Genomic DNA, 15,976 nt, shown 5'->3' on the forward strand with positions numbered 1-15,976 from the left:
ACCAACTAGATAGCATCTAGGTGGTTTGAATTTAAAAGCATGCATAAATGCTAAAACATGGAGCATGCAAGGCAAGCTTCCAAAGCTTCAAAGAGGCATCCAAGGCAAACACATGAGCATGTCAAAGGGACTGAAATAACATGTAGGGTGGTTCCAAACCACCGAAATGATGCAAGCAACACATACTACACATTCACATACTTGAAGCATACAAGCTCAAATACAAAGGAGCTATGCTACGCATGCCAAGATCAACCCAAACAACTATGGACAGACCTAAAACATGGCAAAATGAGCACAAAACCTTCACAAGGCTAAACCTAAAACATGCTAGAGCAAAGGCTAACAACCCAAGGCATATTAAGGCAATAACAAGGCATTACATGGTAGGTATGCTAAGTATGCATGGTGTACCAAAACCAACACACAAAAAGGTTATATCATGGCATAATAAGCATGGAAAACAGCCAAGACATGATCAATACACACTCTAACATGATGCTCCCTTAAGAGGCCAAAAAGGGTCCCTTTTAAGGACAACAAGGAGAGGGGGTGGCCCTCCCCTTTTGGAGACTTCAAGGCACCATCTCCGCCACTGAAATCCCTCAAGATTTCAGTGGTAAAGAGGCCCAAACACCAAAGTCTCGAAACTCACTCAAAATAGCACAAAATGGGGCCTTTCAAGGCCTAAGAGGGGTCAAACACCTCCAAACCACAAAACACTCTAGACAAACTATTTAGAGGGCCTAAAAATAGAACTTTTTTGTATTATGCACTAAGCACAAAAACAGCTCTAAGATAGGTAGAAAAGCAATGCAAAAATGCGGAATAAAAGGGAAGTTTCTCACCCTTGTAGATCACCTTCACAAATGATGCTCCAACAGCGTTCCTTGGCTTGAATCTAGCTCCAAAACACCAAAACTAGCCCCTTAGAACCTCAGTAGCCAAAGGAAGGTGAAGCACTAGGTGTTTGTGTGCAATAGTATGGACTAAAACACCTAGAACACACACAAGAGGGAGATATAGAGATAGAATGTGTATGGATTCTAACCCTAGAACTCAAAACCCTAATATGGCTGTCTAAAATCTCTAAAGTGTCTAACCCTAAGCAATGGAGAGAAGGGCTCCTCTTATAGAGCTTCTTGTCTTGTAAAGCTTACAAGACAAGCTTCTAAAGAGAGAGATCCCTCCATACACATATGGTGGGGAGCCAAATGCAAGACAGCTGTAATAAAATATCTGCAAAAGCAGATGAACAGTAGTCGGCTTCCCAAAAATGCCATTTTGGCAAAAGAGAGTGTCGACCGGCAATAAATAGTGCCGACCGGCAATATACATTGCCGATGGCAGCAAAAACCAGCCGGTGGCCTCTGGCCATGGCCGGTGGTGTGTGGGGATGCCTCACAAGGCATTCTCTGCCCCTCCAAGGCAAAACACAAGTGTTTGGTGCAAAACTAGACACTAAATAGTAAAGTTCGGAGATCCTGAGGCAAGGCGCGTAGCCGAGACCTCCGGGAACTCCAAACGAACACAAACAAGGGTAATCACCAAGTGTTCCAATGGTGACGTCCAAGTCTTGAGGACGGTCAAAAATGGGGTGTCTACAGCCATAAAATGTATCAGTCTGTTCGAATGCTAAGGTGGTGGGGGTGTTCAAAAGATTGAAGGAGAGTTTAATTTTAAGATGTGGGAAAAAGACCTTGATCCACTAATATCACCAAGTATTGGGTATATTAGTGCGGGGGGTAATGTTGGCTACATATTTTGTACAAGCCAATTACAATTCGACGCATGGCAAAATAAGGGTGATATAGGAAGACTATTCAAGTCTTCGATCCTGATCATACACGTGGCAGTTAGTATTGGTTATTATGAGATCTGAGTAGCAGTGGATCAATAAAGAGATGCAAGGTGATGTGGCTTCAACGGTTACTCGCATTTCAAATTCAAATTTATGAGGGAAGCTTAACTGCGAGTAATGGCGTAATGGAGCTAATATTGGGGCAACACGATTAGCGATCATGGAGGAGCAGTTCGACAGTTGGAAATGCAATTCGATGGTCATCCTCGAGCAATATAAATAGCAGAGAAGGCTCCAAAAAACCAATCTTATTCTACTTTACTTAGTTTTACATTTCTTGTTCCTTACATTCCAGTACTTTAAATTCTGCACTGCACTTCATTCATAGGAGTAGTTTCAAGTAGATTGTTGCTGTAAACCTCTACGAGGCTGAGTTTGAATCATTGTAAGTTTTTATTCTAATGAAATGCTTCAGTTGTTCTTTATTTGATTGATATTTTGCTTAATTCTCCTAAATCAAGCCACCAGTAAAAGTCCTCTTCATTGAGGCTGAAAGAACTAAAACACAATCGTCTGATAATTAGTTGGCAATTAAATTTCTGTAAGGACTGATTGATCCTTGCTGGCACGCTCGTAATTACAATAATAACCTTCGAAAGCCAAAAAGCCAACAGAAATAAGTAGAAAAAAATGAAAGGAAACTAGAGAAGTAGTTTGTTGCTGTAGGGAATGGTGATGCCAACACCGAAAATATTAAGGTTTGTAGAGGATGAGAAACAAGAAGAGAATAGAGATTGAAATGAGTGAGAGAGAAGCATAAGGAGTTGGAGAGTAGTTGGTGATAGTAAGAGAGGAGGATGTCAACATTGGAAACGTTAGAAAAGAGAGAATAGAGAAAAAAGGAAAGGGAGAGGAGAAGCGATGAGGCCAGACGTGGCTTTGGGAGTGGTTGGCGATGATGGGAGAAGTGATAGGGAGAATGTTGTTGTTAATTAGGATTTGTAGAGGATAAGGAAGAAGAAAAAAAGGAAAAATGGCTAGTGGCAAAATTGTAATTTTCACCGGTCTTTTTTTTAATTATTTTTTAAAATTTCATGCATGGTGTAATCATTTTAGATTCTCACATTCTTTTTCTACTTTATTTTTATTTTTTTTGTGTAATTATTTAATCTTTTTTCATTTTCCTGTAGTTTTTCCTTTAAAATTTCACATTATACAAATTTTCAACACACGTTAAAAGGGAGTTCATTTGTAATGTAGATTGGAAATAACATTGCAAAATAGGTGTTTTCCAGTTTAGTTGTTGTGTAGAATTTTTATAATTTAGGTCCTAGCTACTTGATTCTTCTAATTTCCTTTTATTGTATTTTATAATGTGATTGGGCTAATGATCAAGTAATAAAGGCCTAATACTTTATGGGCAAAGTGTAAAAAAATGGAATCAAAATTGATCCAATCAGTTATACCCATTTCAAGGCTAGCCAATTACTCTGTTTTCATAAACTTCAGTGCCAAGCATTCCAAAAACGTACTCATTATTTAACTCTGTACAAATTTATTTATTTTACAAAAAACACAAAAAAGAACAAGAACAAAAACAATTATTCAACTGTCTGTACAAATTTATTTATTTTACAAAAAACACAAAAAAAAGAACAAAAACAAGACCTCATGAAAATAGATCCATGGAAGTCTTGCACTGTACATATAAACACTTTGAAGCCTTACACCATGAACAAGGATAGGATTTTACATTATTAGTCATACACGCTTGTCTCCTACAAGCCGAACCTTATTTAACGTCTCCTTGAAAGCTTGCCAAGCAACCATGGAATGTTCTTCAGATCTCATCCCTTTCTTAACAACTTGTATCGCTTGTCTATACAAGTGATCATACCATTGAACTGGGTTGATAACATCAATGTTATCGTTGCCCAAATCCGAAACATAAAACCGCTTCAAATCCTTCCTCTATCGTGGTAGAACATACTGTTTAGGGATTTCCTCCATGCCATTGTAATTATGAACACACAATGTGTGTCGGCATAGGTAGCCTTTGAAGTTGAAACAACTACAAATGCAATGAATTTCCACTCCTTTATCGTACACGACTTCAAAGTCCCTAATTCCTCCGAGTTTCCAATTTTGACCCTCTTCTTCTTTGACCGGGTACGTGATCATGATTGGATTGTTGTCATTTTGAATTTCTATTACATTTATACTGTGTTTGATTGGGGGATTTGAATAGGAATTTGTAAAGGGAAAAGGAAAATATAGGTGAAATGTGATTAAAATATACTTACATTTCACTTAATTTCACACACTTTTTCCTTTTTCCTTTCTAAATTTCTTTCCAAATTTCCCAACCAAACATAGCGTTAGATAATAATCCATCATTTCCACTTCCTCTTGAAACTTCAAGAATAGTTCTTTCGTATATGCTTGAGAGAGTTGTAACTTGTAAGGGCATGTAGTTTTTAAAATGGGTTTGATTCTTTCGACTCCAAATCATCAAGGGCTTCTTTTTTACACTTGTTTTGTAGAACTAACTCATACATGTTGAAAAATTCTTTCAAAGTGGTTTGCTTATTGACATACCCGTCAAAAAATAGGCTAATGAATTTACCTGGTTGAGAAAACATTCTTGCAAAAAATGTATCTTTTGAGTAAACTAGAGCCTGTTGTACTCGATCTTCCTATAAACTTCAAAGCCACTCATGATCCTGGATTCCAAAACACTGGATCATATCCTTCCAAGCGAATTCAAATTAATCCACTTTTGTACAGTTGTGAACTATTCTAGTTAATACTGTCTGGAATACCTCAGATTCCCATAGTTCTCCCAAATTCTCAAGAATGCTTTGCATGACAAGTGGCAAACAAAGACGATGGTGGACTCGAGAAAAAACCTTGGCGATTGCAATTTGCAAGGTCTTACATGGGTCTGCAAGGATGGTTTCAGGAGGTCGTCCCAAAATATATGTTAGCCATGTCCTCAATAACCAAACATATGTTTCCAGTGTTTCATCAACAAGCAGAGTGCAACCAAACAAAATAGATTGTCCGTGGTGATTTACTCTAACAAATGCCAAAAGTGGAATCGCATATTTGTTTGACAAGCATGTTGTGTCCAGTGCAATTACATCACCAAAGTATCTATACACAGCCGTTGACCTAGAATCAATCCAAAGCACATTCCTCAAATGACGTCCATCGTTGAGATCCATCATATAGAAAAAAATAGGATTACTTAGCTGCTTATGGCAAAAGTAATTGAGAAAGACTTGTGCATCTCCTTTTTCAAGCTTTAAGCGGTTGGACTGATCAACCTGGTTATTGATTTCTCTTTTATTTGAGCTTCCATAACCCGCAGTATCTACAACTGGTGTTCTATATAACTTGGATTTTTACACTTCCACTTCAATAGGTTGATCCAACTTTTTCTTGCCTCCAGCATCCATCTTTGTGTGCGACTTGGATTTCTGTGCCCTTACAGGATTAAATAAATGATTGTGTTCAAGTTTAATTGTTAGAATTATGGTTTTTATACACTTATTTTGGGCCAACTTTGAGCCCAAATTTGAGTGGATCCCATACGTCGTTTGGGTTGGGTCTAAAGACATAACGTGTTCCTTACTGCGTGGCAAGTTACACGGTGCAAACGGTTCGTTAAAACTATTTATGTGTAAATGGGAACTTGAAGTCATTTTTGAGTTCGTGGAATGGACAATTAAAGAAGTAAATATGGATTTCCTTAAAATGGATTGTCCCACATTGAAAACTTAAGAGAGCTTGTATATGTTTATAAATTCTAAGGGGACAAACTTGGGTTGGGCCCCAAGGGGCACCCCAAGTTTGTAGAAGGGAGGAGTTATAGACAAAGTGGGCTTTGGCTCAAATCACCACACCCGCCGCCGCCGTTCGACCGGGTGTGGGTTGTGGGATAGGTCGGTCCTACTATTAATTTATTTGAATTTTTGTAAGAAAATTATTTTTTCTGAATGAAATTAATTCAAAATTTGTGCCAAATTTGAATTCAATTTTTTGTCCAAAATAGTGCCCCTCCGGTCCAAGTTCAAACTATTTTTAACAGATTTAAAACTGCTAGCAGTTATGGACAGATTCACACTATTTTCCAGCAGATTTGTTCAAATTTGAATCATATCTGTTCAATTCAATATTGTACCTGTTCGGCTCTTTCCATCAGTCACCTTCCTTGCCTATAAATACTAGATCTTTCCAGCAAAGTTCTTCATCCAAAAATTCATTTGTTGGTTTCAATTTTTGCTCTCTTGCATATACATTCTTCATATTAAGGGGTTGTTTGGGATGAGCTAAATAAGTGCACTTTTTATCTTTTTACGAAAAGATATGTAGAAAAGTAGAGAGGTGGTGTGATGGAAAAAAGATAAAAAGATAGATTATTTTAAGGATGCCAAACTTGGCCTAATTATTAGAAAGTTTTTGAGAGTATGGAACCCAAGTTCTAGTTCGCCGTACAGATTGTTTGGAATGCTACTACAATCTATGTAGATTATTGTATCTTGAAAAATAGACGTCATTTATCCATAAGCACTGAAGCGGGGCAAATTTGTCTTAAGGACAGAGTCTCACACACTCGACTTGATCTTTTTGTACTTATTCAGTTTGGTAAATAAATTCTGTAAGTAATTTTTTTTTTATTTGTTTGATTTGGTTTCAAATTTTTTTTTATATTTATTTTACAGAGAAGATTATTCCAACAATCTTAAGACGGATTCGAATTATTCTGTTTATACAGAATTTTTCGTTTGTTTCTCTTTCTTCATTTCTTCTTCTTATAGAAATTATTTTTTGTGATTATACAAAGTAATATTCTAGTTGAAAAATACAAATAGTAGTAATATACTGTTTGACAAATAGTAGTAATATACTATTTATTTTCTTTGACAACTAGCAGTAATATACTGGTAGTCATTAACAATTTCAAAATATTCCTTTGTAAAGTTGGTCAAAAATTAATATTAGTTTTCAAAAATAATTTCTGAGTTTTCATTAATTAAAATTCTATTTCAGTATTTTAATTTTTGAAGTGTTACAGAAATATTTTTTCTGTGTGGAATTAATTTGTTTAAATAAAATTCTATTTTATTTTCAAATTAATTGGAAATAAAAGTTACAATTCTTATTTCTTTTATTTTTACAAAATTAAATTATATGTTTATGGTTTAAATTTTCTGTGTAGCATAAAATTCTAATTCTATTTTTTTTTTATAGTTTAAAATTCATGGCTACTGAAACTAATACTCAAACCAGTACTGGTATGGTGACTGCAATTGTTGCAACCCCTTTTCCTGTTGTGATTGTGCTAGTCAACAATGGGGAAAAGCCAGAAAAGTTCTTAGGAACTAATTTTAAAAGATGGCAGCAAAAAATGATATTCTATCTTACTACTCTCAACCTAGTGTGTTTCCTCCATGAGAATGCTCCTATTCTAAAAGAGGATGAAACCAACCAGCAAGTGGTTGCTGCGGTCGATGCCTGGAAACATGTTGATTTCCTTTGTCAGAACTACATTTTGAACGGGCTTGATAACACATTGTACAACGTCTACAGCCCTATCAAGACAGCAAAGGAACTTTGAGAGTCTTTGGAGAAAAAGTACAAAACAGAAGATGGTAACTCAAAGAAATTTGTGGTTGGCAAATTCCTAGATTTTGTGATGACTGATTCTGGAAAGAATTCAAGAACTACCTCAAACATAAGCGCAAAGAAATGAATTTGGAGTAATTGATAGTGCGTTTGAGGATTGAGGAGGACAACCGCAATTCTAGGAAGCGGGTTGGTACGCATCCAATGGAGTCTAAGGCAAATGTGGGGGAACATACTCCAAAAGCAAAGAAACAAAAGTATTATGGAGAAAGTTCCTCACAAGGCTCTAAAGGAGAGGAAACTAAGAAGTACAAATTTAAAGGCAAATATTATATCTATGACAAAGAGGGACATTGGCCCAAAGATTTCCGTAGTAAGCGCAAAGGTAAAGGAACATCAAGCAAGAAGCCTACTTAAGCCAATATGACCGAAGTGGACAAAATTTCCAATAGAGTAAATGACATAAATCTTCTTATAGTTATTTCTGAGGCAAACCTTGTTGGAAATCCTAAAAAATTGTGGGTAGACACTGGTACTACTCGCCACATCTGTGCCAACAAAAATATGTTCACATCTTATTTTGTGGTGGACAACAGAGAACAACTTTTTATGGGCAACTCCTCGACGTCTAAGGTTGAAGGATAAGGAAAGATTATTCTGAAGATGACATCTGGAAGGGAACTCACTCTTAACAACGTGCTGCATATACCAGACATTCGCAAGAATCTAGTCTTCGGATCTCTGTTGAGTAAAAATGGGTTTAGGCTAGTGTTTAAGAGTAATAAATTTGTACTTACTAAGAATGTGATGTATGTAGGACAATGTTACATGTCTGGTGGCCTTTTCAAAATAAATGTAATGACTGTTGTCCCCTTTGTTATTAATAATAATACATCTTCTTCTTACTTGCTTGAGTTTTCTAATTTATGGCATGGTAGACTAGTTAATTATGGATCTTTGCATAGATTAATTAATATGGAATGTTTACCTAAATTTGACATTGATTTAAATCATAAATGTGAAATTTGTATTGAGGCAAAATTAACTAAAACTCCTTTTCATTCAATTGAATGAAGTATGGAGCCACTTGAATTAATTCATAGTGACATTTGTGATTTTAAATCAATTCAAACTAGAGGTGGGAAAAAATATTTTATCACTTTTATAGATGACTATACTAGATATAGTTATGTTTGTTTAATTCGAACCAATGATAATGCTTTGGAAACTTTCATTCAATATAAGAATTAAGTTGAAAATCAACTTGGTAAAACAATTAAAAAATGAAGAAGTGATGGAGGTGGTGAATATGAATACCTTTTGGTGAGTTTTGTAAAGAACATGGAATAATTCATCAAACCACTGCTCCTTACTTACCTCAACAAAATAGAATTGCTGAAAAGAAAAATATGACTTTAAAAGAAATGATGAATGCCATGTTAATAAGTTATGGATTACCTCAGAACTTATAGGGGAGGGGAAATAATACTTTCTGCTAATTATATTCTAAATAAAGTATTCCGAAAGAAACTAAATCAAACACCTTATGAAATGTGGCATATGAGAGTACCATCTTACAAATACTTAAAAGTGTGGGGGTGTTTGGCTAAAGTGGCTATTCCTAATCCTAAAAAGACTAAGATAGGTCCTAAAACTATTGATTGCATATTCATTGGTTATGCCAAGAATAGTAGTACATATCGATTTTTATTTATAAGTCAGAACATTCCGAAATGCATGTAAATACTATTATTAAATCTCAGAATCCATCTTTCTTTGAACATATATTTCCAAATAAGACTGGACAAAAGACTAGTACTAATAAAAGATCTTTTGATGCTATTACTAGTTATAATCAAGTACAAGAGCAAGAGATAGATCAAAATGAGGAAAAGGTACCTACGCGTAATAAATGTGTTAGAACCTCAAAATCTTTTGGTCTAGATTTTCTAACATTTTTGTTAGAAAAATGAGCTTTTAACTTTTAAAGAAGTTATGTTCAGCCCTGAGGCTCCTTTATGGAAAGAAGTTGTAAATAGTGAAGTTAAATCCATCTTGCAAAATCACACTTGGGAATTAGTGGATCTACCACTAGGTTGTAAACCTCTTGGGTAAAAGTGGATTTTCAAGAGAAAAATGAAAGTAGATGGATCAATTGACAAATACAATACAAGACTTGTGGTCAAAGGATATAGACAAAAAGAAGGTCTTGATTACTTTCACACATACTCACCAGTTACTAGAATAACATCCATTAGTGAGAGGGTAATTTATAAGTAAATTGGGCTGAGCTAAGAAATTGCCTTCTTTGTAAGTTGGGCCGCACATTGGGCCGGGGTAAGAGTTGATATAGCTCGGTCTAAGTTCTAACTAGTGGGGCCTAGTTGAGGTTTGGACCGAGCTAATTATCACACATAGTCGCGTTGAGGTAGCGACGTCATTCTACATAGTTAGCTCGGTCTTTAGTTGTTAACCTAGTTGGAGTACGCCAAACCGAGGTACATGCTATGAATGGAAGAACCGAGCTAGTTGGAGCTTGGTCATTTCTGCTGCTTTAGCATGGCCGTGTTAGCTCGGTCGTATTGTCAACCAACCGTGGTAAAACCATCTCACTTGGTTTAAGCAGTGAGGGGGGTGTTGAAAGATAAGTATTATCTTTCAGGAGTGTGATTCCTAGGAGGACTCTACCTGAAGGAATAAGAATCCTACTAGGATTGTGCCACACGGAACCTATAAAAGCTCATAACAGAACCTATGGAAGAGGTAACACAATTTTGATTCTCGAATACACAGAGCTTTTGCCTATCTGTCTATTTTGCTGATTTAGGCATCGGAGGGGTATCCGGCACACACCCGCCGGCTAGCTCACGTTTGTGTTTTCAGAGAGTAAAGCGACGACGTACGGAGGAGCACAGACTTGATCAACAGGATTATACGAGAACACTATTTCGTGCTCGTACAATTGGCGCCGTCTGTGGGAATTCCAGAAAGAACAAAACCTCTTGATCAAGTTTTTCTCTCTAATTGGAAGCAATGACGCACAATAAAGATTTGCCACAGTCCGCTATCGACGGGCAAACCCCAGAGGGGGGTGGGAGGCGCGAAGGTTTGCCTTATATCCCTCCCATGGCAGATTTAGAACTCCAGCGACAGAACCCCCGGAGGGATGCAAGGAGAAGGCGGGCTAACAACCTCCGTCGCTCCTAAAGTCTTGAAAGACAGAGGCGGAGGATCGACCCTCAAGCTCTGGAAGATCGCGTGAAGGAGCAGGATGAGTTGATACGAAGGATGGCGGCGGACATGGAGTCAATGAAGCGCCAGATAAAAGGAAAATGGGTGGCGACAGGAGAGGGGTGCAAAAGCAACACGCCCGCTCGCTACTTGGAAGATCGTGGTAGGCATACCACACCATCGCAGGCAGAGAGTAGGAGCCTGAGAATAGGCGACACTCAATCAAGGACTTCCAGAACTCGTCACTCCAGGTCTAAGAGAACGAGAACTCTGAGGTCGTATACTGAGGGAAGCACCTATCGGCCCTCGCACAAGCATCAAACGTTATCTAGGCACACGGAGATGCCCAGATCATCTGACTTGCGAACTGTGCTTGAAGAAAGGGCACGATGGAAGGAGGATGTTAGGGCACGCGACCCGCGTAGAATTTCAGCCCTCCAGCAGTTGGCCCCTCAGACGCATGGGAGCGTCGAGGTAGGAATGCCAGTACTGCGCCTTGCTTACGAAGCAACGGACAAAGCATTAGCAAGGTTGCAGAGCTCGCCGTTCACTCCGGCAAATTGAGAACGCACCACTACTTTCAGGTTTCCTCCAACCCAAATTCACTACTTATGAGGGGAAGACGGACCCCTACATGCACTTAAGCCACTTTCGCCAGGTTATGGCAGTATACCGGTGGAACGAGGCTTTAATGTGCATCTTTTTCCTATCAAGCCTTGGCGACCTAGGTTTAACCTGGTTCAAAAGGCTACCAGAAGGCAGCATCGCCTCCTGGGCGCAATTGGCAGAGGCGTTCATGACTAGGTTCAGAACGAATACCAAAACACCAGTGGAGATCGATCAGTTACTCTCCATTGACATAGGCGACAAAGAGACATTGAGATCCTACAATAGTCGTTACTGGGAAACCTTCAACCAGATTGGGAATTGACCTACGAACCTCGCCATTGCACAATACAAATGGGGCCTGCTAGTCAGCAACAAATTGAGGGATTCAATTACCATGACACCACCCCTCACAATGGAGGCCTTGATGGAAAGAGTGCACCAGCATATTCGGGTGGAGGAGGATGGCACTCGTGCTAAAGCAAAATCTGGTGCAACAGCAGTGCCAGATAAAAAGTCTACGGTAAAAGTCAATGTGGTAGAACGACCAAGCAGGAATGGGCGAGGCAGGCGGGCCAACAGAGAGGACCAAGACAAAAGGTGGTTAAGAGTCCGCACTGCCATTACCACAGTGTTCAAAAAACCAATCTACCAGATTCTCAGTGAGATACGCGACGAACCTTTCGTCCAATGGCCAACTAAGTTGGGAGAAGCGCAGAAAGACTATGAGGAAAGGTTCCGGTGCACCTTCCATGATGAAAAAGGGCACCGCACTAAAAATTGCACGCCGTTGAGGGAGCATCTGGAAGAGTTAGTGGCGGCTGGGCATCTGGACCAATACATAGAAGGAGGGACACAACCAGCCCCCCAGAACCACAACAACCCAAATGGAATGCCGGTCGACGCCCCACCTCAAGGCGTAATTAACGTAATACATGGAGTATTCGAACCTGAGCGAGTATGTGAGCTTAGGGAAATGATCAAAAAGGCTGAGCACTTAAGGGAGGTATTAAGCGCACAACCTACCATCAAAAAGGGGAGAACAGAGGCCACGAAAGTCATATCTTTTTCAGACAGAGATTTGGCAAGGATATATTGCCCTCACAATGATGCACTGGTTGTCACTCTCTGCGTCAAGAATTTCGACATCAAGCGGATTTTGATTGACCAAGGGAGCTCATGTGAGATAATGTATTACGAAACCTTCAAACAACTGAAACTGGAGGAAAAAGACTTGGCACCTGCAACATCTTCCCTGATCGGATTCAATTCAATGCCAGAGTGGCCAGTGGGCAAGATAATCCTCCCAGTCAGAGCAGGAAGCATGACGAAATAGGTGAAATTTTGGGTATTGAAAGTCCCTTCCACTTACAACATAATCTTGGGAAGGACATGGCTGCACGCCATGGGATTGGTAACGTCAACCTACCATCAAGTGTTATGGTTCCCCAACGAAGCTAGAGTAATTGAAGAGGTCTTTGGAGACCAAATTATGTCCAAACAGTGCTTCGTCACAGTAAATGGCAGCCGCGCTGCCAAAGGGTATGTACAAATGGTGGAAGAACCATAGAGTAATGAACTGTTTGCGGATGTGGGCAAGGCAGCTGAACAGAAGGCGGTAGAAGACATGGTACAAGTAAGAATAGATGAAAAAGATCCAGAAAAGTTCTTTTTGCTTGGCTCGTCTTTGTCCAGCATTGAGAGGATAGAGGTCATGGAATTCTTAACCTCTAACATCGAAGTGTTTGCCTGGACACTGTATGACATGCCTGGCATAGACCCAAAATTCATCTGTCACCAACTGAACGTCCACCCAACTGCCAGACCAATTATACAGCGCACTCGCAGATTAGCACTCCACCATGCCGAGATAGTGGCGGAAAAAATGGGAAACTTGCTGGAGGTAAGAGCTATCAGAGAAGTGCACTATCCCAGATGGATCTCTAATACCGTAGTAGTACCAAAGAAGAACGGAAAATGGCGTGTCTACGTGGACTACAAAACAGTCAACAAGGCATGCCCAAAGGACAACTTTCCCCTACCACGGATAGACCAACTGGTAGACCTGACGGCAGGACACAACCGGCTTAGCTTTCTTGATGCGTATAGAGGTTACCATCAGATTGCTATGTATGAGCCAGACTAGGAGGTCATATCTTTTACAACTCCTAGAGGACAGTATTGTTACAAGGTCATGCCCTTTGGCCTAAAAAATGCAGGGGCAACATTCCAATGGATGGTCACCAAGATGTTTGAACCATTGTTAAGCAGAACAATGGAGGCTTACATAACAATGGAGGCTTACATCGACAACATGGTGGTTAAGAGCAAGGATGAGAAGGACCATCTCAGGGACCTAGATGAAATGTTCGAGCTATTGAAGAAGAACAAGTTACGCCTAAATGCATCCAAGTATGCGTTCGGCGTAGGATCGGGCAAATTCCTAGGCTTCCTGGTGACCAACCGGGGTATAGAGGCAGACCCCTCTCAGATCAAAGCAATCCAGGATCTAGAGAGGCCTAACTCAGTAAAAGAAGTACAGTATCTCACTGGCATGGCAGTTGCGCTCAACCGGTTCATAAGTCGATCGTCAGACAGATGTCGACCATTTTTCGAAGCATTAAAGACTAAGTTTGAGTGGGATGAAGAATGCGACCGCACCCTAGAAAGCTTAAAAAAATACATGTCTTCTCCACCATTGCTAGTTACCCCAATACCTGGAGAAGAGCTCTTTTTGTACCTGACAGTTTCACAACACACAGTTAGCACGGTGTTGGTTAGGGCCGAAGGAATCCAACACCTGCCCATCTTTTATGTCAGCAAGACATTGCTAGGCGTAGAAACTAGGTACTTACCATTGGAAAAACTGGCCTTAGCCTTGATAGTGGCATCAAGGAAGTTGTCGCATTACTTCCACGCCCACACCATAATCGTCCTCACAGCTTTTTCATTAATAGCTTTGTTTGAGAGGGTGAACTTTTCTGGGCGAATCTTAAAGTGGGCAGTGGAACTGGGACAGTTTGACATCAAGTTTCAATCCAGAACCGCAATAAAAGCCCAAACTTTGGCAGACTTCGTGGCAGAATTCACACCAGGAAGTCATCACATCTGCCTAGTCGACTTGACGGGTACAACCGAAATGGGGATGGAAAGCGCTGCAGGAAATGCACAACCCCTGATACGGGCTGCCCAGCCATATCCCAAAACAGATCGGAGTGAAGAAAGGGAGGAAGAAGCAAACCATGCTACGCCAAGCAAAGACTCATCAACAAGTAAAAACTTGGTACAATCAGATAGTGAGAGGCAAACAGTAAGTGTGGACTTGGAATAAAATACCAGCAACACTCATAACCCCAAGGCATCATCTGATCCCTCCACTTGCTGGAAGTTGTTCGTTGGAGAGATGTGGAAGCTCTTCGTGGATGGAGCGTCCAACAGGCACAGTGCAGGACTTGGCATAGTCCTTATCTCACCAGATAGCCTAATAGTGGAACAAGCAGTCAACCTTGGCTTCCTAGCATCAAACAACGAAGCGGAGTATGAAGCGCTTCTGGCAGGACTAAAATCAACACTCTACATGAAGGCCATCGAGCTAATGGTTTACAGTGACTCTCAGCTGGTGGTAAACCAAATTTCAGGCGACTACGAGGCAAAGGATGAAAGGATGGCTAAGTACCAAGAGTTAGTCAGAAAAGAGATCATGAAGTTCGAAGTAGTGTGGATAGAGCAGATTGGCCGAGAAGAAAACAACAGAGCAGACGAACTAGCAGGCTTCGCTTCGATGGCAGATACATCCATCCCATATGCATTACTGATCGACTTCCTACCAAGACCAAGCATTGAAGAACCCGAAGTAGTAGAGGTATGTTGCGCCGAATTAGGCCCTTCATGGATGGATCTCATTATAATGTTCTTAAAAGACGGCGTCTTACCCAAAGAGAAGAAATAAGCCAACAAGATTAAAACAAAGTCGCTGCGATTTTGGCTCTCCCCATCAATGGCCTTGTACAAAAAATCCATCACAGGACCTTACTTGAAATGCGTCCATCCCAGCAAGGTCGAGGCATTCTTGTTCGAGATACACGAAGGCGTATGCGGAAGCCACCAAGGGGGAAGATCATTGGCTTACTGAGCAATTTCTTAAGGATATTGGTGGCTTTACATGCAAGCAGATTCAAAGAAGTATGTCAAGAAGTGCGAGAAATGTCAGAAGTTCGCACACCAAATACATTAACCAGCCAGAGAGCTTCTACCATTAACTAGCCCATGGCCCTTCGCAATGTGGGGCTTGGACATAGTAGGACCACTTCCAACGGCACCTGGCAACAGAAAGTTTTTTCTTCCGGCAACAGACTACTTCACAAGGTGGGTGAAGGCAGAAGCACTAGCATCAATAAAGGAGAAAGATGTGAACAAGTTCGTCTGACAGAATATCATCACTCGATTCGGCATACCAAAAACTCTAATATCTAACAACGGCACTCAGTTCGATGGTAAAATTTTTAGAGACTTCTGTGAAGAATAAAAGATAGAATTCTATAACTCTACACCGGCATACTCCCAAGGAAATGGCCAGGCGGAAACATCAAACAAAGTCGTCTTAGATGGATTGAAGAAAAGGCTGGAGAAAGCAAAAGGCAAGTGGGCGGATGAGCTCCCTCATGTTTTATGGGCTTATCGTACCACACCTCGGCGGTCTACCAGAGA

The 15,976-nt window shown here is 40.1% G+C and overlaps 1 pseudogene; it reads right to left on the reverse strand.

The window, feature by feature from the left end:
- Positions 1-3,562: 3,562 nt before the first annotated feature.
- Positions 3,563-15,976, reverse strand: part of LOC145812899 (protein FAR1-RELATED SEQUENCE 8-like) — a 29,698-nt pseudogene continuing 17,284 nt past the window's right edge.

The sequence above is a fragment of the Camellia sinensis genome, chromosome 15 (assembly GCF_055761805.1).
Source record: "Camellia sinensis isolate YWXY chromosome 15, ASM5576180v1, whole genome shotgun sequence".
Classification (NCBI taxonomy): Eukaryota; Viridiplantae; Streptophyta; class Magnoliopsida; order Ericales; family Theaceae; genus Camellia; species Camellia sinensis.